Source organism: Aquarana catesbeiana, linkage group LG09, assembly GCF_042186555.1.
Source record: "Aquarana catesbeiana isolate 2022-GZ linkage group LG09, ASM4218655v1, whole genome shotgun sequence".
Classification (NCBI taxonomy): domain Eukaryota; kingdom Metazoa; phylum Chordata; class Amphibia; order Anura; family Ranidae; genus Aquarana; species Aquarana catesbeiana.
The window spans coordinates 18,098,112-18,125,066 of record NC_133332.1 but is presented as its reverse complement, the minus strand read 5'-3'; the positions used below and the strand labels follow the sequence as shown (position 1 = coordinate 18,125,066).

Sequence of the window (26,955 nt, the reverse complement as noted above, 5' to 3'; positions counted from 1 at the left end):
TGACTCTTTCATTAATCGCTGTCAGCTCCCGCCAGTGTGTAAGAGCCTGTGCCGACTGTGTGCACAGCCTTGTTCATTGTCTGGCATGATCCTAGAATCCCATTACAAGAACAGGGGTTGGCCGGGGACACGTTGTAACAGGCCTCGGAGGATTGCGGGCTGCGGCATTCTCTCGACCACATGGGAGGGGTTGCCCCTTCATTGACTGGGTGAGGTCAGGGGGGTGAGGTGGCACAACGGGAAGCCGGAGCAGGGAAGGAACGCTGAACATGTTTGCACAGTGTGGGTCAGAGTGAGGTGAAGAGAGAATTTATGCAGACTGGCACATCTGCGCCACGGAAAACTCTGTGGCATATCGCTCCAACTGGCTGAGCTGTGTGCGTTCATTAGGAGTGTTGGCAGGGCTTGCGCTAGATCTTCCAATGTCTGAGGATTTAAAATGAAGTCCCCACCCCACCCAAAAAAAAAGAACAATAAGAATTCTACATTTTCCTTATACAGTAAACCTAAATAAATATAGCAATAGATTTGACCCAAATCTGACAGATCATAGGTTCCCAGGCACATTTTGTTTCAGCGGAGGTATTGTCAGTGCTGGGCTTTCAACATGGTGGGCACTGGCAGCACATTTGCCTGGCAGCACTATGGTTGTTGGTTTGAATCCCAACCACAACCTCCCCTGCATGGAGTTTGCATGTTCTCTCTGTGCATGAGTAGGTTTCTTCCATGCATTTAGGTTAATTGGCTCCTGTCTAAATTTGCCCTAGTATGTGCACGTATGTATGTGAGTTAGGGACATTGACACAGACAGCGGGACTTGGCCTTGCCCCGTCCCCTTGTCACTGGCTTTGATTGACAGCACTAGGGGTCAAAGGCTTCCGATGCCTCAGCAAAGCCAGAGAGACCCGCGAGGGGCGAGAAGAGCTGCATGGCGCTGGATTGAATGAAAGGCTCAGGTAAGTAAAAGGGGGAGTAAGGGGCCAAATTCGATGCCTAAACTTTGTTTACCTTAACCCCTTGGAGCCGGCGCCTCACGGCTCTTGAAGGGGTTTAGGATGCCGGGAGGCGGGATGGGATTTATGATCATGTGACCACCGTGATTGGCTTTCCATTAGCTGCAGGTTTAGAACCAATTTAAAGTACACTATATTGCCAAAAGTATTGAGACGCCTGCCTTTACATGCACATATACTTTAATGCCATCCCAGTCTTAGTCCGTAGGGTTCAATATTGAGTTGGCCCACCCTTTGCAGCTGTAACAGCTTCAACTCTTATGAAAAAGCTGTCCACAAGGTTTAGGAGTGTGTCTATGGGAATGTATGACCATTCTTCCAGAAACGCATTTGTGAGGTCAGTCACTAATGTTGGATGTGAAGGCCTGGCTCGTAGTCTCCGCTCTAATTCATGTCAAAGGTGTTCTATTGGGTTTAGGTCAGGACAACCCGATTGTGCAGGCCAGTGCAGGCCAGTCAAGTTCCTCCACCACAAACGTGCTCATCCATGTCTTTATGGACCTTGCTTTGTGCACTGGTGCGCAGTCATGTTGGAACAGGAAGAGGCCAACCCCAAACAGTTCCCACAAAGTTGGGAGCATGAAATTGTCCAAAATGTCTTGGTATACTGAGGCCTTAAGAGTTCCCTTCACTGGAACTAAGGGGCCAAGCCCAACCCCTGAAAAACAACCCTACACCATAATCCCCCCCTCCACCAAATGATTTGGAGGGGTGGCCCAATACTTTTGGCAATATAGTGTGGATGAGCGAGTTTGGGGTGGGGGAACTTGACTGACACACTTCCAAACCTTGTGGGCAGCCTTCCCAGAAGAGTTGAAGCTGTTGTAGCTGCAAAGGGTGGGCCAACTCAATATTGAACCCTACGGACTAAGACTGGGATGCCATTAAAGTTCATGTGCCTGTAAAGGCAGGTGTCCAAATACTTTTGACAATATAGTGCAGCCAAACATTTTTTACCTTAATTCAAGAAAAGCATTAGGGTAGAAAAGGTTTAGAATTTAGAACCACTTTCAAGTTTATCCAATATATTCCTGTGGGAAAATGTCCCATCTATTCCTTTTCTGGTAATAATTTCAAAATCTAATTTTCCCATCACTTTCAGTCCCATGGACAATGGTCACCAAGACGGACAGAGAGGTAAATCTCCTGAGCGGAGACTCAATAAACACTTGACTAAGGCTGTAAGGCTGTAGCCCTCATTGCTCTATCCAAAACTAAAAACTCAATTTTGGATACATTTTAACATTATAAAGATATTTTTGTACCAAGAGTTCCACTTTAATATTGAGTGACAGTAATAGCTCCTTGACGTAATTTTTTTTTTTTTTTTAATGCGAAGGTAAAAGGAGCACCATCCATGAAATTGTACGACGTGGCTGTTTCATTTTCAGTAAATAATATCCTACTGGTGGCTTCCTCTTAATTCAAGCATGTCGCAATCCACGGAAAACGGCAGTCATGCACGACTAAGTGCACATAAATTCATGATCATCCTATATATAAAATATGATAGCCTGTAATGAACTTTTACAGCTTTTAGAGGTGATGAATAAATCCAGAACAGTCAAAGAGCTGAAGAATTGTGGGCCTTCTGCTTTTAGATACTATTAAATCCAAAAGAAGAGACGTTGTGTCGCATTAAATGGTAATTACGCTAGTGGATAAAACCAACTCTATTTCCATTTCACTGATGTACCTGGATGAACCGAAATCAGGACGATTGTTTTTTTAAATTGTTCTTCTATGATAAACATCTTTGAAACTGCCAAAAGGTTTACAGTACGCCATAAATATTAAAGGGAATGTGCCATGATGGAACAATGGAAGCTAACATCGCTAACTTGTTTGCAAAGGTGAAGGTTGCAGGATGTCATCTTCATCCTGCTTCTTCTTTACCAGGCCAGGGACACATTAAATCCCAACTGGATTTAATGGATTACATTTCATTTTCCCATTACTCTCAAGTCCTATATAGTGAATCACTCCCTTGGCTGACCAGGGGCAACCAAGCGGGGGCTTGTCCTCATCTCGAACTGTTAACTGATCCAGACCAAATGTATAGGCAACTGGAGTTTGATGGATCACATTTTCCCATTGCTTCCAAGTCCTATATAGTGTGTCGCTCCCTTGGCTGACCAAAGGGAACCAAGCAGGGGCTCATCCTCAAGTAGCAGGCAGCATGCCATAATGTCCAATGCTTGTAAAACATTATTTCAGGTCAAACATCAAGAAGCCCTGCCTGGGACCCCCACCACCAAGCCCCTACTGTGACCACCAGCACCTCCTCCTCCTCTGACGTGTCTCACCAGACAGGGCTTCTTGAAGTTTCTCCTGGAATATGCAAGTTTTACAAGTGTTGGACAATACAGTGACCTACTGGCTGTGTTTTTCCAAGTGTGTTGGAATTTGCTGAATTTTTTTAAAGGAAGAATTAAAAAGTCTACCTCATTTCAGAGGTTCTAAAGGCCCCCCTTCATCAGGGCTACAAGAAGATAACATTGCTTCCCATTGCTTTGCGATAGCCGATCACTCCCTTGGCTGACCAGGGGCAACCAAGCGGGGGCTCGTCCTCATCCCAAACTGCTAACTGATCCAGACCAAAATTATAGGCAACTGGAGTTTGATGGATTACATTTTCTTATTACTCCCGAGTCCTATATAGTGGATCACTCCCTTGGCATACCACGGGCAACCAAACAGGGGCTTGTCCTCATCCCGAACTGTCCACAAATCCAGACCAAAGGAGTTGGTAACTGGAGTTTGATGGATTACATTTTCCCATTGCTTCCAAGTCCTATATAGTGTGTCACTCCCTTGGCTGACCAGAGGGAACCAAGCAGGGGCTCATCCTCAAGTAGCAGGCAGCATTCCATAATGTCCAATGCTTGTAAAGGAAGAATTAAAAAGTCTACCTCTTTTTAGAGGTTCTAAAGGCCCCCCTTCATCAGGGCTACAAGAAAATAACATTGCTTCCCATTGCTTCCCATTGCTTCATTACATTGCGATAGCCGATCACTCCCTTGACTGACCAGGGGCAGCCAAGCAGATGCTCTTCCTCATCCCAAACTGCCAACAGATCCAGACAAAAAGAGCAGACAGCACACCACACTGCCCAATGTTCGTAAAAAACTTTATTATTGCAGGTCAAACATCATGAAGCCTTTCCTGGGACCCCCACCACCACCAAGCCCCTCCTGAGACCACCAGCACCTCCTCCTCCTCTGATGTGTCTCACCAGACAGGGCTTCTTAAAGTTTTTTCCTGGAATAAGCAAGCTTTACAAACAGTGAACAATACGCTGACCTACCGGGGGGTTTTTTCCCCAGGTTTTTTTGGAATTTGTTGAGGCATGTTTATAAAATCCAGACTTTTTTTATTTTTTTTAAGGTTAAATTAAAAAGTCCACCTCATTTCAGAGGTTCCAAAGGCCCCCCTTCATCATGGCTACAAGATGTTAACACATGATGACCCTCACTTCTTCTTTGGTGAGCTACCTAAAAACCCATTAGTTCTACCAGAACATATATTTGAAACAAGATCCAGCAGGTATGAAGTGAAGGGAAATCCCTGCAAATTAAGGGAATTCCTTGGGGACCCCCAGGTCACCAGAACTAGTGTCCCCTATGGGAAGATTTGCCCTTGTTGTTTTTCTGGGGTCAACCCAAAATTTGGGATTTTCTTTTACTTTCATTTTTAATGATAATGGTAAACAGGACAAATAGAGAGGGTGAATCTCCCCAACGGGGATACTGTAGTAATAAAACCTGACAAGCGTTCTAATCTCTCTGCACTCTATCCAAAATTTAAAAAAAACTTTTGCCTTTAGTTTTACTTTGATGCCGATAAAGTTTGGTGTCAGCCAAAATGTTTTACCGTACTTATGGTAGAGTGTACATTGCTAGGTTGATAGAGTAGAGCGCGCATTGCATTGACTGATGAAGATTTGCCTGAGATTCTCATAATCCAGTGATCTGGGCCATGATGATTCAAGAATTGTTTGATTCTATTTTTATTCATATATCACAAATATCCTTTTACTCGTAAGTGGACAACAACAGTATAATTTTTCAGGAAACACCCCTCCTTTTACTATTAAAAATAAAACATCCTTAAGCTCAAGTCACTGGCTTTGCCCAGACTGAGGTGCCATCAGTCTACTGCACGCAAGAGGAAGCATTTCCTCAGTCTAGTTCCAGTTGACTGGCTGTCAGACCTGACAGGAAGCCAGTATAGACAGATATGAAACATGGTCAATATCCCAAACAGGGGAAAAAGTGTTTTGTCAGCTGCACCATATAAACAATTGTCAAGGGACAACTTACAACTGATTGAAGAGGCAACATAGCTGACTGCCAGTGAATTCTACAGAACTGAGGAAAAGCCGAAGCACCATTAATATTTATGTCCTCCGTTCATCGCTGCATTACTTCAATGGAATGTAAATAGAGGGAGATTGGATGCTGTCCCACATCTGTATTGGCAGGTAAGGATGGATGACATATATACATGAGTTCCCCTTCCAAAAGTTCCATAATACAACATATACATCATTCGGATGGTGAAAGCTCCAGCATATTCTGCTGCTATTATTAACCAATTACAACGAGAAGATCTCTCTCCTTCCCAGTCAAACTCAGAGGTCTTCTTTATTCTTCATTAAAACTAAAGGTGCATGTCCACTGTTTTTTAAAGGTGATCTCCAGCCACACTCTGACCCACCTTCTCCCCCACACACTCATTACCCCCTTCCCCTACACACCTATTACTCCCCTCTAACGTGTCCCTAGGATTCATTAAGACAAAAAAACCTTTACCCCAATCTGTGACCCCAAATCTTCTGTCTTATAGACTGCGGAGTGGAAGAGTCCGTCTTCGCATGGTCACGTCTATGCCTGGGTGATGTTGACATTTCCCATTAGCTGTCCAGCAGTGGGATTCTCTTAAGCTCTAGAAGACTGCAAGGGTGTGATGATGCCGGGGTGATGGGTGCAAAAAAAACTATCCTGTGTTGGGAGTGGACTCCAGTGCTGAAAAACCGGTCCACACTTGAGGAAGAGAAGCCACATAAGTCCCTGTGGTTCCTCTTCCACAAAAGAGGACCGGTATTCCAACACTGGAGTCCACTCCCAACCACTTTCTAGTTGTTTTGACACCCCTTATCGCAGCATAATCACACCCTTGCAATCTTCTAGGGCTTAAAAGGATCCCACTGCTGGACAGCTAATGGGAAGTTACTAGTGGGTAAAGACTAGCTTTACCAGTCTAAAAGGCTATACTAGAACTCTTCTATATTAGAGATTGCAGAGTGCGAGAATCCTTTTTCACATGGTCATGTCAATGTCTGGATGATGCTGACACTTCCCATTAGCTGCCCAGCGCTGGGATCCTCTTAGACTCTAGAAGACTTCAAGGATGTGATGATGCCGCAACGAATGGTGCCAAAAACCTAGCCAGTGTTGGGAGTGGACTCCAGTGCAGGATCACCAGAGCCACAGAAGTTCCCATGTCTGGGAACAAGGTTAGAGGGTTTAAAAATAAATATACAATTACAAATGTTGATATTATTGGCTGGGAGGCCACATTTTGCCAGAGACTAGCTGTAGCAGTTTAAAAGCGTATACTATAAATCTTCTCTCTTATAGACTGCAGAGTGGGAGAATCCTTCTTTACATGATCAGGTGAATGCCTGGGTTATGTTGACACCTCCCATTAGCTGTCCAGTTGTGTTGGATCCTCTTAAGGAAGTGATGGTGCCATGACGAGGGGTGCCAAAAAACTAGCCAGTGTTGGGTGTGGACTCCAGTGCTGGATCACTGGTCCACAGCTGTGACTGGAGTTGAGGTTAGAGGGTTTATATATAAATACAAAATGTTGAGTTATTGGCTGGAAGGCTACATTTGCCCAGACACATGCTTTACCAGTCTAAAAGCCTATACTAAAATGTGGCTTATTTACCACATCATTCAATAATCAACTTTATTCTCCACAGCGTTTTCCTGTGAGCCCATGGTTGCTTCATAATGTACACTGTATAGGGGTGGGCCTTTGAAACCCTAGACCAGCCTCTCAACTTCTTTACCCCAACTCCTAAAATAAATTTCAGTTCTTTTTGAAACCTTACTAAAACCAATTCATCAGGGGTCAATGTCAAAAAGGGCCCTTACATTGGTGTTCAGTAGGAAGTATCCATTCATTGCAGTGGTGGCCAGAATGCTTCCCTTACAGACAGCTAAATAGATATTTGGGTCATACCGCTGTCTTTATCAACTGGTATTGGTCTTGGAACTATGCAGGCACCACCAAAGAGCAAAGCAATCAGCCACAGCTCAATGAGCCACTAGCAATCTCTGGAGGAACCCTGGGGTTCCATAAAACCCTGGTGGAGAGTGGCTGCTCTAGGCCATCCATTCTCAAGCGGGGTTCCATGGAGGCTTGGGGTTTTTTCCATAGGTTAATAGGGGTTTCACTGAGCTGTGGCTGATTAACTTGCTATTTAATGGTGCCTGCAAATTTCCAGGACCAACGTCACTTGGCCAAGCCAGGACCAAGATAACTGTTTAGCTGTTTAAAGGTTGCAATCTGCCCACTGACCACCAATAGAAGAGGCTATCTTTTGCCATTGACCACCGATAAACTGTTACAGTAAGGGTTTCCTGCAGGGGCGGACTGACCATTCGGGCACTCGGGCACTGCCCAAGGGCCCCATGCCACTAAGGGGCCCCATCAGGGTTGCCAGACGCAATAAAACCAGGGACAGTATGTAAAAATCTGTGTTTTTTAAAAATCCCAAGATTATAGCTGCCCCGCCTCTCCAGTACCTTTTTCAGTGTGTGTATGTGTATACTGTGTGTGTATATTGTGTGTCTGTGTGAGTATACTGTATGTGTGTGTGTATATTGTGTGGCTCCATAATCTATTGCCTGGGTGCCCCATAATCTCCTATTGCCCGGGGGCCCCATAATCTCCTTTTGCCTGGGGGCCCCATAATCTCCTATTGCCCGGGGGCCCCATAATCTCCTATTGCCCGGGGGCCCCATGAGTTGTCGGTCCGCCCCTGGTTCCCTGAGATCTGAAAATTATTTTAGTGGTTCCTCTGGGGGGGGGGGGCAAAAGTGTTGAGAAAGACTGCGCTAGGCCCACAAGAAGTGTGTGAAATGAAGTTGGGTGTGGAAGAAAACCGTTGGACCACAGAGGAGGACTCATGGGGCAACGCGGGTGTTTGGAAACAATAATAAATACTTAGCAAACCATTTATTTTAAAACTCAGGAGGAGGGGGGTGCATTTTGATTTGAGAAAAGATTGGATGTGAGTTTTGAAGTGAACCTGTGTTTTGCTCATAAGGGGAACCTGTGCAAAAAAAGCAGCAGCACATTCTATTCTTGAAATACCTTAATCGGGAGATATACTTCCACTAGACAGTCATAGGAAATAATCATATTAGGGAAAATTTTGCAGGCTGAGTGAATGCCTGTGACAATTGTCCAATGAAAATTCTAAAAGTAGTCCATGCAATGTTCCCTTTAAAAGGCTAGTAAAACTATGCCAGGGGCAATAGAGCATAAGTTCCTTGGGGGCAGGGACTAGTATAAATGGCTCTGCATTCTCTGTAAAATGCCTTGTTATATGACTGCACTATAAAAATTTGGCTTGCTTTGTATGTGTGTATATGAGGACAATGACACTAAGGCGGAATATAAATTAGCAGTTTTACTGGAGAAAAAAAAAAAAAAAAAAAAGAACAGGTCTGGATATTTACATAAAGCCTCCTTCCAAAACTGTTATCATTCTGACAGCAACTTGATGTAACGGAGACACTTCAAAGTGAATCAGAGCTATTATAGACTAATTACAGCAGCACGAGATTCATAAGCAAAGAGCTTGCTGAAATGAGCTGAAATCAATGATCCGCTAAAAGTTCATAAAACCGAAACTCTGGGCACAACCCGAAGCGAGGAACAGATGAGATCACGTCCGCTTCCCCTTAAACAGGCTTTCTGCTTTATTCGGAGATTTATCCCCTTACCTTCTTCAGCCCCGCAACAGTTAATTGCCAATCTGCCACAACGTTTAATGAAAAATTGGTTTTGCCTCAATTTTATTTGATTTTTTATGTTTCTTTTTTTTTTTCTCCAATTTAAAGTTTAATGTACGTTTCCCTTGATCCCCCTCATGATCAACATGCAATTAATTGTTTTTTTTTTTTTTTTTAATCGCATCATTTCATTTTCACAAAAGACCTCCTTAGAAAACAAGTGACATCATCACTTTGGGTATTTCGGCTGATCTTTGCTCCGTAGTAAGCACGAGTTCGGTTGGAAGGGTTGAAACAGCGTTCTATGAAAGAACACATATCCCGCATCATTTAGATGCATGTAAGGGGGACTACGATTGATGAGATTTTGGCGCCAAATTGCACAAGTCCCCACCTCACATCTTCATGGATAGGGCAACCTCCCACCTGTTGTTGATGGTACCCTCCACCATACTGTATCATAACTCCTGGCCAGGGACCAGCTCTCAACACCCCAGTAGGCCTTAATATTTAAGAATAATGGAATGTCCACACATCATTTGCATTTTCTGCACTTTACTGTAACTTCACCAAGATTTCCATGACATCCTCTTTGGCCAATGTAGGCACTGCAGTCTCCACTGCAGGTGGTGCTCAACCGAGAGGAAGTCATGAGGAACATGGTTCCTCTATTATTATTATTATACAGGATTTATATAGCGCCAACTGTTTATGCAGCGCTTTACAATATAAAAAGGAGACAATACAGTTATAATACAATAAAATACAAGAGGATTAAGAGGGCCCTGATCAGAAGAGCTTACAATCTAGCAGGGTGGGGCAGGTGGTACAAAATGTTGTAACTGTATGGAATGAGCTGATGGAAGTGGTAAAAGAGATTGATTGGAGACGTGATAGGCTTTCCTGAAGAGATGAGTTTTCAGGGATTGCCTGAAGGTCGCAAGAGTAATGGCTAGCCAGACAGGTGGAGGTAGGGAGTTCCAGAGGATGGGAGAGGCTCTGGAGAAATCCTGGAGATGAGCATGGGAGGAAGAGACGAGAGAGCTTGAGAGTAGGAGGTCTTGACTCTATGGCAGTAGTTCTTAACTCCTGTCCTCAGGACCAACTAACAGGCCAGATTTTTTTAATATTACCTTAGGGAGATGCAGACTAGAATACTGCAATCAGTGAGCAGCAAATGATATTCACCTGTGATGTATTTCAGTTATCTTGCAAACCTGGCCTGTTAGTGGGTCCTGAGGACAGGAGTTGAGAACCACTGCTCTATGATTTCCTGAGTCACTGGGGCAGCGATCCGATTGAATGCTGGCCACCCATGTGACTCTGGTGACCAGTGGCGGCTCGTCCATAGAGGGCGCACAGATGCCGCCTCCCCTATTCATGCATCCGGCCCCCTGATCTACATATCAGGGCACCGGACTATGGATTCCAATGTGGGGTGGGTGTTTTTTTGAAGCATCTGATTAGAGGCAGAGGCTCTAATAAGCTTCAAAAAAGGGTGGTCTCAGAGCGCAGAGCATTGAGCTCCGATCCCACCCAATTGTGAGACGATAGCAAATGAATTTTCGCTATTTTCACACTAAAGTTCCTCCCTGAGAACCAGGAGGCAGGTCATGAGACCTTGTAAACAAAGAATGCGTTGCGCCTAGGGATATATCTAAATATCTATACTCCTTAGTGATAACATGTGTATCAAAATAATAAAGTAAAGTGCAATTTATAGAAAATATGGATCTAAAATCACTTTCTGTATAAAACAAACTCTATAATCACGTATAACAAGGTGCCGTGTGCATTGAATCACAAAGTGCAATGTGCATATACTGCGTACCTAAATCATGTGATATAGCTAAGACAATATAGATCTAAGAACACATGTGAATAAATGTATGAAATAATCAAATATAAATCCTTGAATAGGTGTACACACTGAAAATGTACTATACATATATCACATAAAAAATCCACTGTGATTATAAAAGTGAGGGTGAAAAAAATAAGTAAAAAAATAAAAAAATAAAAATAAAATAAAAGCACAAATAAATAAATCACTCGTGTAGTAAAATAGACTGTAATCGCCCTTATTGTGGTATTGAAAACTACAGTCGTGAAAAATCTTCCAATCCAGCAACGTGAAGTGACAAAGTTCCAACAGAAATCAATATAATAGTGGTGTTTCAAAGAAAAAGTTCCAGTACTGAATCAAAGGTGCCCAAATCATGCCGTGAAGTGCCTTGGTGACCCCCAATGTGATTGCGCTCACCTTAGAGCGTGTGACACAGTGTTCAGCTGTGTCAATACACGCTTTGGAGCCACCCCTGGGCTCAGTGATTTAGTAACAGCTAATTCCCCAAACAGATTCGTTATGGCTCCACACACATCATATCATAGAAAAGAGAAAGGCTAATATAGTATAATACCGCAAGATAATTTTATTAAAATGACATCCAATCCCCACAGTGGGGTACTCACATTTATAAGGTGCTCATGTGCACCAAACATAACAAGTGAAATAAACCGCTGTACGGCGTGCTGCGGGGTGTGAGAGATCCACAACCCAGCTCTGTGCTGATCGCTCCATCCTGGCCCCTCCCCTACGCGTCTTCGACACAGGGAGTCACGTGTCTTCATCAGGGGGATATGGTCATGAGGTCATGAGACCTATTTCCCAACTGGCCAAAGCATCAGACAGGCAATCCTATTGGATGCCTAGCGCTTTGGTGGAAGAGGAGACACATGGCAGAGGAAGCTTGAGGAGCGGACACTGGAGCCGCCGCTGCCCGCACTCCAGGAGAGGAGGAGAGGACATCACAGTCCAGCCACACGAGCGGGTAAGTCCCTGACTGTCTGCACGGGGGGGGGGTGCTGCACGGTGTGGTGGGGGGTGTGCTGTCTCAGTGCCATGCCACCGGGGAGGGGGTGTTGTTTGTTTGCCCGCCCGCAAGAAGAACCCACCAGCTGCCGCTGCTGGTGACCATCTTGGATGTGGCAGTCTATTTAAGACCCTGGCCCCTAGGTTTGGGGCACATTTTTGTGAAGTGGCTAGAGTAGGGTGGTTGTGGGGGTCTGCGGGAGGGGGGCTTATCGGAATCTGGAAGCTCCCCTTTAACAAGGGGACCCCCAGTTCCCAGGCCTCCCCCAGTGTGAATTGGTAATGGGGTACATTGTACCCCTACCATTTCACAAAAAAAGTGTCAAAAATGGTAAAAAAAAAGACGAGACAAGCTTGGGACAAGTCCTTTATTAAAAAATAAAAAAAATAAAAAATGTCCAGAGATGTCCATTCATCTATCACGCCGCCGATGAGCCGAAAAAGAAAAAAAAAGCCACAACTGCTGACTGATGCGTCTTCTCTGTGACAGTTCTTATATAACTGCGGGCGGAGCCACCCGGTGACGTAAACGGGTAAACCCGCCCCCCTCTGACGCCACGGGGGCTTATATATATATATATATCTATGAATATATATATGTATATATATATATATATAAAGTTCAAAGGGTGAGGTGCACGTCGGTCATAGCAGTATGTGCGGTAACAATCAAGCCTTCCCAAGGTCTTATATTATAAAATAAATCGAGTAGGATTGCTGCACAAAAATGTTTTTAATGAAGAAATATAAACGACATGAAAAAGATAAGGCAGTCATGGTAACAGATTCGGGCTAGTACAGATCACGCCCTTCTTCAAAACCTCATGCCTATGATATATATATATATATATATATATATATATATATATATATATAAAATATAGGGCTGCGGAAATTAACGATTAATTCCTCGATTAATCGTTAATTTTTTTGATCAATCAAAATTCTTTTGATCGGTACTCACCTCTCCGCCGGCTTCCGGGTCTTCAGGGAGTTCCGTCGGAGATCCGGTGACGTCACGGACATCGACGTCACGTGACTCCTCCCCTCTTCCCCAAGTGCCTCCGTCTGCTAACGAAGGGAAGGGGGGAGGAGTCCGGTGACGTCGATGTCCGTGACGTCACCAGACAGCCTGGACAGTGATGGTAAATATGGATGTGGTTAACTGGGATCATTCAGTGAGCTAAGCTTAAAGTTTAATAAAAAAAATGACTTAGGTCAGTGCTACACTTTTAATTTAAAACATATTTGTGTGAACTGTGAAGTTAAGTCATGGATTGTGGAAACTAACTAGTGTCGGGTGATTGTATATAGTGTATACCACATTTACCACTGACTAATGCAAGGAGATCAGCTAAAAGTAGTTGTATCTGTATGTGTGTTATAATATATCGAAATTAGTCAATTAATCGATTAAAAAAAAAAATCGTCTAATCGAACACAAAAATTTTAATCAGTAATAGCCCTAATATATATATATATATATATATATATATATATATATATATATATATATATATATATATATATATATATATATCCTGCCATAGGCTTTTGACGAAATGCGTCAGTACTATTGTTTTATTGGCACCAATAAACTAAATAAACTGCCGGCTCTTTCAACTGTTTGGTTGTTTGATTACACTCTATTAGAGTGCCAGTCCTAAAGGTCATGCCCACACATGACGAAGAGCACAAATTTTCAGGCAGCTCATGTTATAGGGTCACATTGCTCTGCCCATGTCTCCCAATTGTCCTGCACCATCTCCTGCACTGTCACCCTATCAGACAGGCTTCTGATGGAGGCCACAAGTGTGTCCATGCATGGTCCACCTTATGGACCATGGATCCTCCTTATGGTGAATCACTTTGTTCCCAATGCCAGGTGGCTCCATTGTGTATAGGTGACAGGTACACTTTAATACTCCGAGTCTATTGTCATGGATCGCATTGAATGAACAGCTGGCATAAAACTCTCTCTGTTCTGGTGGTGGAGGAATTAATTTGTATCATTCCAGTTAGAGCCGGAGAAACATTCATTTAGCATCTGATGTGAGCGGAGTAATCCTATTTGTGGTCAAAGATGACTTTAACAACATACATTTCAAGAATTAGCAATGTGATTAGGATTCCTCCCCGCAGCCTGCTGGGTTTATTTCCCTGCGGATTAAAGAAGGTTTATATCATTCTTCTTCATATACAACTCCCTAGTCCTGCCAGAGATACCCAATGCATGTAAGAGAAGGGGGGAGAGGGGTGAGAGAGGGGGCAGGAAGGGGGGGGGGAATAAGGGGGTGAGAGGGGCAGAAATAAAGGGATAGAAGAAAGAGAGAAGGGAGAGGGGGGAAAGAGGGATGAAAGAGTGGAAGGGATGAGAAGGGCGGGAGGGATGGCAGGGGAGAGAGATGGAGGGGGGATGGAAGAGAAATAGATAGCGGTGGAGAGGGAAGAGAGGGAATGGAGGGAGGGGGATGGGGAAAAGGTGTGGGGGGGGATAGAGATGGAGGAGGAGGGAGGAGGAAAATAAAGGGTGAAAGAGACAGGTAAGAAAGATGGAGGACATGTAAGGAGGGGGGGGGGGTGAAGTAGATGAGGAAGAGAAGGGGATAGGAGAGAGAGAATAAGTGGAGGAGCAAGGAAGGCAGAGGAAAAAGGAGAGAGAGAGAGAGAGAGAGAGAGAGAGAGACAGAGAGAGAGAGAAGGAGGAGAGAGAGAGAGAGACAGAGAGAGAGAGAAGGAGGAGAGAGAGAGAGAGAGAGAGAGAGAGAGAGAGAGAAGGAGGAGAGAGAAACAGAGAGGGGAATGTGGGATGAGAGACAGACAGGAAGGAGGAGAGAGAGAAGAAGAAAAGGTGAGGGGGGGGAGAGGAGAGACAGAAAGAGGAAAGGGAAGCAGAAAGAAAGGGGAATAGGAAGAGGAGAGAAAGAAGGAGGAAGGGAAAGAGGAGAGGCGAGGAGATGAGAGGACAGAGGAAAAGGTGAGTGAGAGAGGAGGGAGGGGACAGGGAGAGAGCGGAGGAAGAGGAAGAGGAAGAGGAGAGAGAGAGAGAGAGAGAGAGAGAAGTAAGGGAAAAGGAAAGATAGGAGGAAGGGGAAGAGGGGAGAGAGAGAGAGAGAGAGAGAGAGAGAGCGGGAGAGGGGGAGAGGGGGAGAGTGGGAGAGGGAGAGAGAGAAAGGAGAAAAGGGAAAGGGAAAATGAAAGAGAAGGGGAAGAGGAGAGAGAGAGAGGAGGAAGGAGAAAGGGAGAGAGAGCTGAGGAAGGGGAAAAGGAGAGAGAGGAGGAAGGGGAAAAAACAAGAGGACAGAGGAGAGGAAGAAGGAAGAAAGGGAAGAGGAGAGAAAGGAGGAAGAACGGGGCGAGGAGAGGAGCAGAGAGGGAGAAGGAAGGGGAAGAGGAGAGAGAGAGAGGAGGAAGGGGAAGGAGGAGAGAGAGCGAGGGAGAGAGAGGGGAAGAGAGAGAGAGGAGGAAGGGAAAAGGAAAGAGAGGAGGAAGGGGAAGATTAGAGAGAGGTGGAAGAGGAAAAGGGAGAGAGGATGAACGGGAAGAGGACAGTGAGAGGATGAACGGGAAGAGGAGAGGGAGGAGATGAGAGGAGAGGAGAAGAGAGGAGAGGAGAGGAGAAAGGGGAAGAGGAGAGAGAGGAGGGGGGGGAGGAGAGAGAGATAAGGGAGGGGGAAGGAGAGAGAGATAAGGGAGAGGAAAAGGAGAGAGAGGAGGGAGAGGAAAAGGAGAGAGAGGAGGGAGGGGAAAAGGAGAGAGAGGAAGGAGGGGAAAAGGAGAGAGAGGAAGGAGGGGAAAAGGAGAGATAGGAGGGAGGGGAAAAAGGGAGAGAGGAGGAAGAGGAGAGAGAGAGAGAGAGAGAGAGAGAGAGAGAGAGAGAGAGAGAGAGCGAGAGAGAGAGAGAGAGAGAGAGAGTAAGCAGAAAAGCAGAGAGAGAGAGCTGTGGGAGGGGAAGAGGAGGAGAGAGAGGAGGAAGGGGAAAAGGGGAGAGGAGAGAAATAGGAGGAGGAAGGGGAAAAGGGGGGAGGAGAGAAATAGGAGGAGGAAGGGGAGAGGAGAGAAATAGGAGGAAGGGGAGAGGATAGAAATAGGAGGAGGAAGGGGAGAGGAGAGAAATAGGAGGAGGAAGGGGAGAGGAGAGAAATAGGAGGAAGGGGAGAGGATAGAAATAGGAGGAGGAAGGGGAGAGGAGAGAAATAGGAGGAGGAAGGGGAAGAGGAGAGAGAGAAGGAAGGGGAAAAAACGAGAGAGAGGAGGAAGGGGAAAGGAGAGAGAAAAGGAAGGGATAGAGGAGAGAGAAAGGAGGAAGGGGAAGAGGAGAAAGAAAGGAGGAAGGGGAAGATGAGAGAGAAAGGAGGAAGGGGAAGAGGAGAGAGAAAGGAGGAAGGGGAAGAGGAGAGAGAAAGGAGGAAGGGGAAGAGGAGAGAGAAAGGAGGAAGGGGAAGAGGAGAGAGAAAGGAGGAAGGGGAAGAGGAGAGGGAGAAGAAGGAAATGGAAGAGGCGAAATAGAAAGGGAAGTAGAGAGAGAGAGAGAGAGCAATGGGGGAGGAGGAAGAAAGCGAGGGGGTGGAGAAAGTGGGGTAGAGAAGGAGAGGGAGGGAGCGAGAGAGGGGGAACAACAAAGGAGAAAGGAGAAAGAAGAAAAGAAGAGCGGAAGTAGAAGGGAGAAGTGAGGGAAGAGAGGGGTGAAGAAGGATAAGAAGGAGAGAGGGGAGAGAAAGCTAGTAAGAAAGCGAAATAGCGGAGAGAAGGAGGAAACAAAGACAAAGGAGTTGATAGAGACTAAGAGAAGGAGTGAAAATTGTACACATCACATGCCCATGGCCCTACCTCTGGCCAGGTTTAGGATTAATGCAGCATGTTTTTACCTACAACCTACTGTACAATGTGGATCAAACAACCCAGATATATATTTTTAAATTAAAGTTGCGGGTTTAAATATATTGTGTATTGCAATTGATGATTGAAACCTACTCCTTAAGGCCTGGTTTCACACCTTTGCAGGTTGCAGTTTGCAAATTCCAGGTGCATTTTGCGTTTTTCAATACGTTTTTGATCCATTGAAGTCTATGGAAGCAAAAACCAGAAAAAAGTCCCTGGCCCTTTCCATAAAATACACAGATGTGAACGTGTCCCATAGGAAACCATATTAAATGGACTGTAGTATGTGTCTGCAAAACTCAAAATGCACTAAAAAATGGCTAGGTGTGAACCAGGCCTAAGAGAACCATGCTATGTAGCTTATAGTTTATGGTAGGTACTGATTTAACTCATTGTATAGGTTTAGCCTAATATTACATAATTTTGGTAAATCTAAAGGAGATTGTATAATTAGGCAAGGCTCATATCTCTGCATGTCAGGAATGGCCTTTCCTGTCTGACAGAGAAACGCGTTGCCATTTAGCAGACGTGAGACAGAGCCCATGCATCTGTAAAAGTGTGCATTTTTGCCCATGCCAAAGAAAGCGTGAAATATCTTTATCTGATATTTTGGGGCCCCAGATGAAGATGGCCAGGGACCTTGCCTGTTTCGGCCCATCTACTTGTCCACAGCGGAAGAAGGGTTACATTTCCCTAATAACGTCTTTCCAGTAAAACGCATATGGTGAACATTCTTCAAAGGTCTGCAGAGAGAAATATGTTCCTAATCCAATTCACTTCCATGACACAAATCTATGGAGTACGGAACACAGTTATAGTTGTGTTATAATCCAGACAATCACTTTGTGACATTCTACAAGCTGCTGGAGTTTACAGAGAATTCCCCCACGCCGGCATGTTTAATGCTAAATGTAATTTGTTCCCGGTGTACGGGTATACGGCGGGGATCGCGGTGGATGTATTAACGTATGTCGCGGTTCACAAGTGATATGCTTAGGCTGGATTTGACAGATTTCAATAATTATTGGTGCACCGCTAACATCCAGACTGACTCTGACATCATGGATCTTCTGGCTGAATGTTATCGGTCCTAAAGAAAGCGTGTTGTTCTATGAATAGATAGATAGTAAGATAAGATAAGATAAGATAAGATAAGATAAGATAAGATAAAAGATAAGATATAATGAATAATGGACAGATTGATAGATAATATACTAATATATATAGATAGGTAATGATAAAATAAATAGACATATAATAGACAGACAGATAGATAGAATAAATAGACAGACAGATACAATGGATAGAAAATGGTGAATAATAATAAATACATAATAGATAGATTGATCGATAAGATATAGAATCAATAATAGATAAATAAAGAATTAGCAAAAAAACATAAAAATAAAAAAAAGTAGGTAGATGGATAGATAGATAGATAGATAGATAGATAGATAGATAGATAGATAGATAGATAGATAGATAGATAGATAGATAGATAGATAGATAGATAAAGGAAGAAGGGAAGGGAAGGGAAGGGAAGGGAAAGGAAAGGAAAGGAAAGGAAAGGAAAGGAAAGGAAAGGAAAGGAAAGGAAAGGAAAGGAAGGGAAAGGGAAGGATAAGATAGATAGATAGATAGATAGATAGATAGATAGATAGATAGATAGATAGATAGATAGATAGATAGATGAAGAAGGGAAGGGCAGGGAAGGGAAAGGAAAGGAGGGGAAAGGAGGGGAAAGGGAAGGAAGGGAAAGGGAAGGGAAAGGGAAGGATAAGATAGATAGATAGATAGATAGATAGATAGATAGATAGATAGATAGATAGATAGATAGATAGATAGATAGATAGATAGATAGATAGATAGATAGATAATCTGTCTAAATATGGTAATATTTGTGGATGGTGAATGACTGCAGAACGTTCTGAAGTTTTTTCTGAACTTGTGAACTTGAACTTCTCAAATGATAAACTGGAGCAGACAACTTTCCCGGACCCCTGTCGGAGTTTTCTGATAATAATGTTCTCCTCAAACTTTCCTAAATCATCTCCCTGTGCCGGAATCTCTGACAAAGTGGACGCTTAGTGACTGCGTGCAAACATTATTTTACCCGCAAAGGAATTAATTGACATTTCTGTGTGAAACAAAAGTGGATGCACCAAAGCTTTGGGCCTCTCATTAATGTTCAGTAACATGGGGTTTTTATAGCTGGGAAGAAAAATAGAGAGAGATGGAAACGCAAGAAGTAATTGAGGAGTCGCATTAAAAATGCCCATACATTTGCATAAAAATGTAGCGAGGAACCGGGGAGTCAGACAAGAAGGGTTCAATTTTTAGAAGGAAAAAAAACTGGGACGTCTCTTTGATAAATCTTGCTCTGTGGATGTGAGGCACGCTCGGCGGTTTTGACAAAAAAAAAAAAAAAAACTAAATAATATACAAGAAGTTCTTCGCGCTGTTCTTAAAGGGATCCACCATTCATAGCAATGAACTGGAAGTCATGTACTGAATGGGGGGCTAAGACAATGGGGTTCATTTACTAAAGGCAAATAGGGAAATTTCCCTTACCCTAGCAAATAAATGTGATAACTTCCAATAATGTGCAAGAAAAAATACTTTTTTATACTTTTATATAGGCATCTAAACTAGCCAGGGCTTTTTTTTCAGCAGGAACGTGGGGGAACGCAGTTCCGGCACTTCCAGCACTGAATGTATTTAATGGAAAGGGCTGCTGGGGTGTGTTGGAGGGTTTATTAATGCTAACTGCTGGGGGATCTATTGTTTTTGTGGGATCTATTAATGCGGCAGGGTCTATGGTTGCTGGGGGGGCTTTTTTGTTGCTTGGGGGTTAATGGTTGCTGGGGGGAAAGATTTACATTTGAGGGAGCAGTCTTATGTTGCTGGCTGCTGGAGTATTTATTCATGCAGGCTGCTAGGAGATCTATTGTTGCTGAAGTTGATCTATTCATGTTGGGAGGGGGGGGCATATTGTTGCAGGGATCGATTGTTGCTGAGAGAGTGTATTGTAGTTTTGGGGGTCTATAGTTGCTAGGGGGATTTATTATTGCTGGGGGATCTATTGTGGCTGAGAATGGATATATTGTTGCAGGGGATCTATATTACTGATCTATATTGTTGATCATTAACACATTCCATGAAAATTACTTAGCATAACAAAATGATACTTGGTTTTGTATTCCCTAAAAGGGGCAGTCTGAGAGGTGGGTAGAGGGTGGAACTAAGGGACACAGCTCGGAGGTGGGTAAGGGGTTGAACTAAGGGGCACTACTCGGAGGTGGGTAGAGGGTGAAACTAAAGGATACTGCTCGGAGGTGGGTAGGGGGTGGAACTAAGGGACAATGCTCGGAGGTGGGTAGGGGGTGGAACTAATGCCATGTACACAAACGACCGGACTTTTCGACCGTACTGGTTCAACGGAACGACTCCGTCGGACAATCCGACCATGTGTGGGCTTCATCGGACCTTCAGCGGACTTTTTCTGTCAAAAATCAGACGGACTTTATATTTGGAGCATGTTTCAAATCTTTCCAACGGACTCGAGTTCGGTCGAAAAATCCGTTCATCTGTATGCTAGTCCGACAGACAAAAAAGACGCAAGGGCAGCTATTGGCTACTGGCTATGAACTTCCTTATTCTAGTCCCTTTGTACGTCATCACCAATGGACTTTTGAACGGACTTTAGTCCGTTAGTGTGTGGGCAAGTCCGGTTGTCCGAAAGTCCGTCATAACTCCGTCAAAAGTCCGTCGGAAAGACCGTCGGACCTTTGATGCTGAAAAGTCCACTCATGTGTACGCAGCATAAGAGACACTGCTCGGAGGTAGGTAGGGGATGGAACTAAGGGACACTGCTCGGAGGTGGGTAGGGGGTGGAACTAAAGAACACTGCTCGGAGGTGGGTAGGGGGTGGAACTAAGGGACACTGCTTGGAGGTGGGTAGAGGGTGGAACTAAAGGACACTGCTTGGAGGTGGTTAGGGGGTGGAACTAAAGGACACTGCTTGGAGGTTGGTTAAGGGGTGGAACTAAGGGACACTGCTTGGAGGTGGGTAGCGGGTGGAACTAAAGGACACTGCTCGGAGGTGGGTAGGGGGTGGAACTAAGGGACACTGCTTGGAGGTGGGTAGAGGGTGGAACTAAAGGACACTGCTTGGAGGTGGTTAGGGGGTGGAACTAAAGGACACTGCTTGGAGGTGGGTAGGGGGTGGAACTAAGGGACACTGCTCGGAGGTGGGTAGCGGGTGGAACTAAAGGACACTGCTCGGAGGTGGGTAGGGGGTGGAACTAAAGGACACTGCTTGGAGGTGGGTAGGGGGTGGAACTAAGGGACACTGCTCGGAAGTGGGTAGGGGGTGGAATTAAGGGACGCTGCTCGGAGGTGGATAGGGAGTGGAACTAAAGGACACTGCTTGGAGGTGGGTAGGGGGTGGAACTAAGAGACGCTGCTCGGAGGTGGGTAGGGGGTGGAACTAAGGGACGCTGCTCGGAGGTGGGTAGGGGGTGGAACTAAAGGATACTGCTTGGAGGTGGGTAGGGGGTGGAACTAAGGGACACTGCTTGGAGGTGAGTAGAGGGTGGAACTAAAGGACACTGCTTGGAGGTGGGTAGGGGGTGGAACTAAGGGACACTGCTCGGAGGTGGGTAGGGGGCAGAGACAAGGAATGACTCAGAAGTTGGGAGTATCTGCACCTATTTTTCTGAGAAAAATAGCCCTGGCCATACCCATGTACTGTAGATATTCCACTGTCAGCTGTACGTAGATGTAGACACACGCACTTGAACAAACACTTTGAGTAAATCCCTACTGGGCATAACAGATACAGTAAAATAAAAGCCCATACCGCCATAATAAAGAAAAGTAGGTTAAGCAAACTATTTACAAAATTGAAAATCTTAGCACCCCGCCTTGCAATACTGAATATTTTTCCAACAGGTGCAATAACCCGCTAATAACGTTTTATTTTATTTCATAGACGGGCAATGAAAACTACACAAGAAAACGGAGAGGAATCCAGCTGTTGGTTAAATCTCTGATATAATTAACAGTAAATGCATATAAATCCAGTTAGAGGTATATGCCATTGGGGAAATGCAATACGAGAGTATCCTGACCTATCTATATTAGATTGATTTGGCCTGTACCCCGCTCAGGAGATTCCAGAAATTGCATATCAATCATAAGCTGCCTCGTGTGATAAAGCCATTTTGTGTTAGGTTATCAAACCTCGGCAGAAGATTAAAGGCATTCCCCTTGGTAGGGCTGATGTTTTACATATTGTTCTGGCTTTTCAACACCTTTTAAAACCGATTAACTGATATGAGGACATGCAGGAGAAAAAAGTCTTATTGAATTATAAGTGTAGACGTTCTACTGTTGCTGGAATGCCACCTCAGCAGGGAAAAAGGACTGCGCGCTCGTTCTCACTCTCTTTTACGGTTTGCAGTTGGTAGAGGCCTCAGAGGAGGTAGCGTTGTCTTGCAGGAGATTAAGCTGTAGGAACGTTTCTGTAGGAACAGCTGTGTGATGTGAATCTAAAAGGTACCCACAGACTGAAGATGAAGACCATAAGACACAATTAGTTTAGTGCTTTTTTCATTTTGCAGATTTGCACTACAGAATGTGTTCCATAGGAAACCATGTCAAATAGACTGTAGTGCAAATCTGCAAAATGCAAAAAGCACTAAAAATGCATAGGTGTGAATCGGACCTAACTGCTTGCATGTATGTAAGCAAATGTGTCATACCTTAACGTGGATCTTTCAGTCACTTTGGAGATAAGGAGTACATTGCTGGCATGTCACCACAAACATGTAGTACCCTGGAGTTTAGGCAGGGTTGCTCCTCACAAATTTACTAGCCAGGAGTAGTTATCCTGGTCGATTGCTAGAGATCTATTGATTTCTCCGTAAGTTTGGACTCGTTGCACTTTTCTCTTCTACCACTAGGTGGCCGGGTACTTGGTGGTACTAGATAGGAGAAGGGCAACGCAAGGTCAGGTTATGGGTATATGGGGTATCTCAGCCAATGGTCAGGGGTTTTCTTGGGTCCCTTGGCCTGCTGGGAGAGCCTATATATTCGAGTGAGGTCAGGTGATCTCTGTTCTGTGCCAAATGGACGGTTGTCTGGGTGGACGTGTGTCGTATTGCCCCGGGCTGCTAGGCTGGAGATTGGGCCTATTCTGGGCACATCTGGCTGCTAGGCTGTCTGAGGGCCTATCCAGAAGCAAGAGAGCAGCGTAGGTTTGGGATTGCGGCTTGCAGTCCAACCAGAAGTGACGGTTCTGCTGGCCGGAGAACCTGTCGTGGTTGTAGGTAGAGGGGAAGCTGTCGCTAGTAAGGGACCAACCAACTTATTACCAGGGGCCACATTGAGTGAAGCAAGCACTGGAGCAGTATACTCACCAACCGGGGACGGTGAAGAATCTGAGACTTCAGTGGAAATCAAGCCAGGGACCCAGCCAGCAGAGGTGATGCTTGCAGAGCAGCCTTGTGTGTCAAGCCAGGGACCGATTGGGCCAGTGGGGTGAAGCTTGAGAGGAATCTAGAGTGCCAAGCTATGGACCCAGCAGAGAAGTGGGGGTGACGCTTAAGGAAAATCCCACTGTGAAGATTGGAGGAGCTTAAGGGATTCAGTGACAGTGAATCAGTGGGTCTAGTGAGAGACCGGGAGTTCAGTGGGCTGAAGAACTACAATGAGTAATTGTAGTGAAAGTGAAGAAACTGTTAAGCCTTGTGTTGGAACTGTTGCCAAAAATTCCTACAGTTGCAATCTTGCAACTACCTAAGGGGGTCCTGGCCCTAACCCTCTCCCTCAAAAAGGTTTGTTAAGAGAAATAAACTTTCTTTTGCATCCAAGAAATGTCTGGCACCCAATAACTTTAACAACTATACACCCACCATGGCTCACAACCCACTACATACAGAAGGATGTCAGCTATCCCTAACCCTGGAGGTTCTCATCAGATCAAAGGAGGCCTGGGGCCTTGCTGCAAACAGCAACAGCATAACTTTCCAAAAGACGCTTCATCTTCTAGAATTTAGAAATGGAGCTACAGTACATGTACATGGCCCTAAGTCATGACCTTTTGACTAGGTTGCGTGCTCATGTGTGCATGCGCGTGGTTGGCGGAGGGTATGAGTATGTAGGCAGGTGCAGTCTACTTTTCCCACTGCTGGTGGCGCTTGTCCGCAGTGGCAATGCAGGTGGAAGAGGAAGTCAAGAGGAACCTAGTTCCTCTATGGTTTTCTCGGTCACAGGGAGGCAGCTATCCAATTAGATGCTGGCACCCCATGTGACTCTGGCAGCCATCTTGGGTCAGGCAGAGTCTGACCCAGACTGGTGCACATTTTTTGAGTGGCTAGAGTAAGGACAGGACACCCATCTGTCAGGGACAGTGCTTGGTGACAGGGAAAGGTTCCAGGGGAGTAGGGAAAGTGCAGGGACACAACGTCCTTCCTGGATGCCTTCCCGTTTGGGAGCTGACCGGCCAGGTCTAATTCTTCTCCTCGTTGTCTTACAGGAGATTAGGCTGTAACATGGAAATTTCAGTCACTTTAGAGATAAGGAGTACAATTCTGTCACAACAAACAGCAACAGTATGATTCTCCAAGATGCTTCACCCTTTAGAATTTAGAAATGGAGTTACAGTACCTCCAGAGGAAGTGTCCTACATGAACATGGCCCTAAGTCATGACCTTTTGGCTAGTTTGGATGCTCATTGTTGGTGGAGGGTGTGAGCATATAGGCAGGTGCAGTCTACTTTCTCCATTGCAGGTGGCACTCATCTGCAGCAGCAATGCAGGCGAAGTCGAGAGCAACCTAGTTCCTCTATGGTTTCCTCAGTCATAGGAGGCAGCTATCCAGTTGGATGCTGGCACCCCATGTGACTCTTGCAGCCATCTTGGCTCAGGCATGGTCTATTCAAGACCCTGGCTCCTGGGTTTGGTGCACATTTTATGAGTGGCTAGAGTAGGGACAGGACACCCATCCGTCAGGGACAGTGCTTGGTGTCAGGGAAAGGTTCCGGAGGTGTAGGGAAAGTGCAGGGACATGCCATCCTTGCAGGAAACCTTCCTGTTTGGGAGCTGAGCAGCCAGGCCCCATTCTGCTTCTTGCGACATACTCTGTCGGCACCCTTGTTCCACCACTTTACTTCCACTTTGCTGTTACAACTTGTGAGTGCTCCCGGCTGGGTTGCCTTCCTGCCGTGCCTGTTTGTTTTTGCTGTTATTGCACCTGGCTTTTCTGCCTACGCATCACGCTGCACCTTCCCTCGTGTACATATTACATAGGGGCATGCGCAGATGTATAGAGTGATATTTAAATTCCTTTCATTATGGCAGCTTGTAGGCAGGTGCAGTTAGCTATTTTGCCACTAGATGCCTCTGCACCAGAATAGTGTCTAGTTACAGTAAGGTCATCAGACCCTATTTGGCTGAGCCCTCCTGCATTGTCATGGGTGAGTCAGTGTGCAGTTATAAGCCAGGTTGGGAGGAGCCCTCGGACAGATGGGGCATGGGAGCCAACCCCCCACCAGCTCATATGTAATCAGCCGTTACGGGCTCTAGACATGGGCAGGAGGCCAGAAGAAGTGAGCCTGTACTCAGGAGGAGCTAGATGTAGTCCTTCTGTCTGTTACGTAGGTGGGGGCTAGAGATTCCTGTGTGATGTTGCTTCTCTGGAGGACCCCAGGAGAGGTGTACTTATCAAGGAGGTGACTACAGAGAGCACAGTCCTGTGAGTACTAATGACCCCAGATAGAGGAGAGACTGTATTGGAGATCGCTGCTGAGGTGCTGCATATGCTTTCACATGTGACTCCTGCGGACTGTCTACTAAATGTAATTGACTGTTTAAAAAGTGACCACGAATGTATGTCCTTGCGATTTGACCGTTCTGCCATTTCCTGGATTCCATCAGTAAAGTGAAGCAAACTACCTTATGTGTAGACATTCCTTTCTTTGGGGATGTAAAGGTCAACAGAGGCCTCTGGAATGGAGTGGGGCACAAGATGGCGGAGGGTTTGGCCTCAGCAGTACGGATAGTGTTCTAGCAGGACAGTAGATGGGAAGGGACATGTGCTCTTGGCGCCACATTCAGCCAACCATGAAGCCCCTCTTACAAGCTGGTGCTGTGACTTCTTGACTTCTTCATTGAGTCCGGGAATCACTGATGGCCAGATAAAAATGGTCCCGATGTGCCTTGTGGGTGCTACTTTGGAAACCCTTTCTCTAGGATATAAGTCAACAGCCACAAAGAGAGAACACTGTTTTCTAAGAATGGGAATACTGATAGACTTGCATTGTGAGAAGGAGCAGTAAAGCACAACTATTGTGAAGCATTGTCAAGCATTGCCATTGTCAATGGCATCTGAGGGTGGGTGGGATTGTCCCTAAAGTTGACCATAAGCAGAAAAAAATGGGGAAGCGAAGAATCTGTGTGACTTTGACAAGGGCCAAATTGTAATGGCTGGATGACTGGGTCAGAGCAAATCCAAAACTGCAGCTCTCGTGGGATGTTCCCAGTCTGCACTGGTCAGGATCTACCAAAAGTGGTCCAAGGAAGGAAAAAAACGGGGACAGTGTTATGGGCGGCCAAGGCTTATTGATACACAAGGGGAGTGAAGACTGGTCCATGTCGTCCAATCCAATAGAAGAGCTACTGGAGCTTAAACTGCTGAAAAAAGTTAATGCTGGTTCCGATAGAAAGGCGTCAGAACACACAGAGCATCGTAGTCTGTATGGGGCTGTGTAGCCGTAGACAGGTCAGGGTGCCCATGCTGACCCGTGTCCACATCCAAAGGTGCCTACAATGGGCACATAAGCATCAGAACTGGACCACGGAGCGACGGAAGGTGGTGGCCTGGTCTGATAAATCAGATATTATCTTACATCTGGGGATGAGATGCCACCAGGATGCACTATGGGAAGAAGGCAAGCTAGCGGAGGCAGTGTGATGCTTTGTCTAGTAGAGTCCATACCTCGATAGGTTAGGGTTGTTTAGGCAGCAAAAAGGGAACCTACTCAATATAAGTTGGTTGGTCATAAAATGATGGTGGGTGGTCATAATGTTATGACCAGTGTGTAATGAACACATGATTGGATTTTGAGCATCCATCCTTCCTAGGAGGTGGCAGT

General features: G+C 45.3%; 1 protein-coding gene across 4 annotated transcripts in view; it reads right to left on the bottom strand.

Moving 5' to 3' along the window:
- The window catches only part of DIAPH2 (diaphanous related formin 2), a 1,573,862-nt gene that overhangs the window by 1,321,424 nt on the left and 225,483 nt on the right, over positions 1-26,955 (bottom strand). The window lies entirely within an intron of this gene.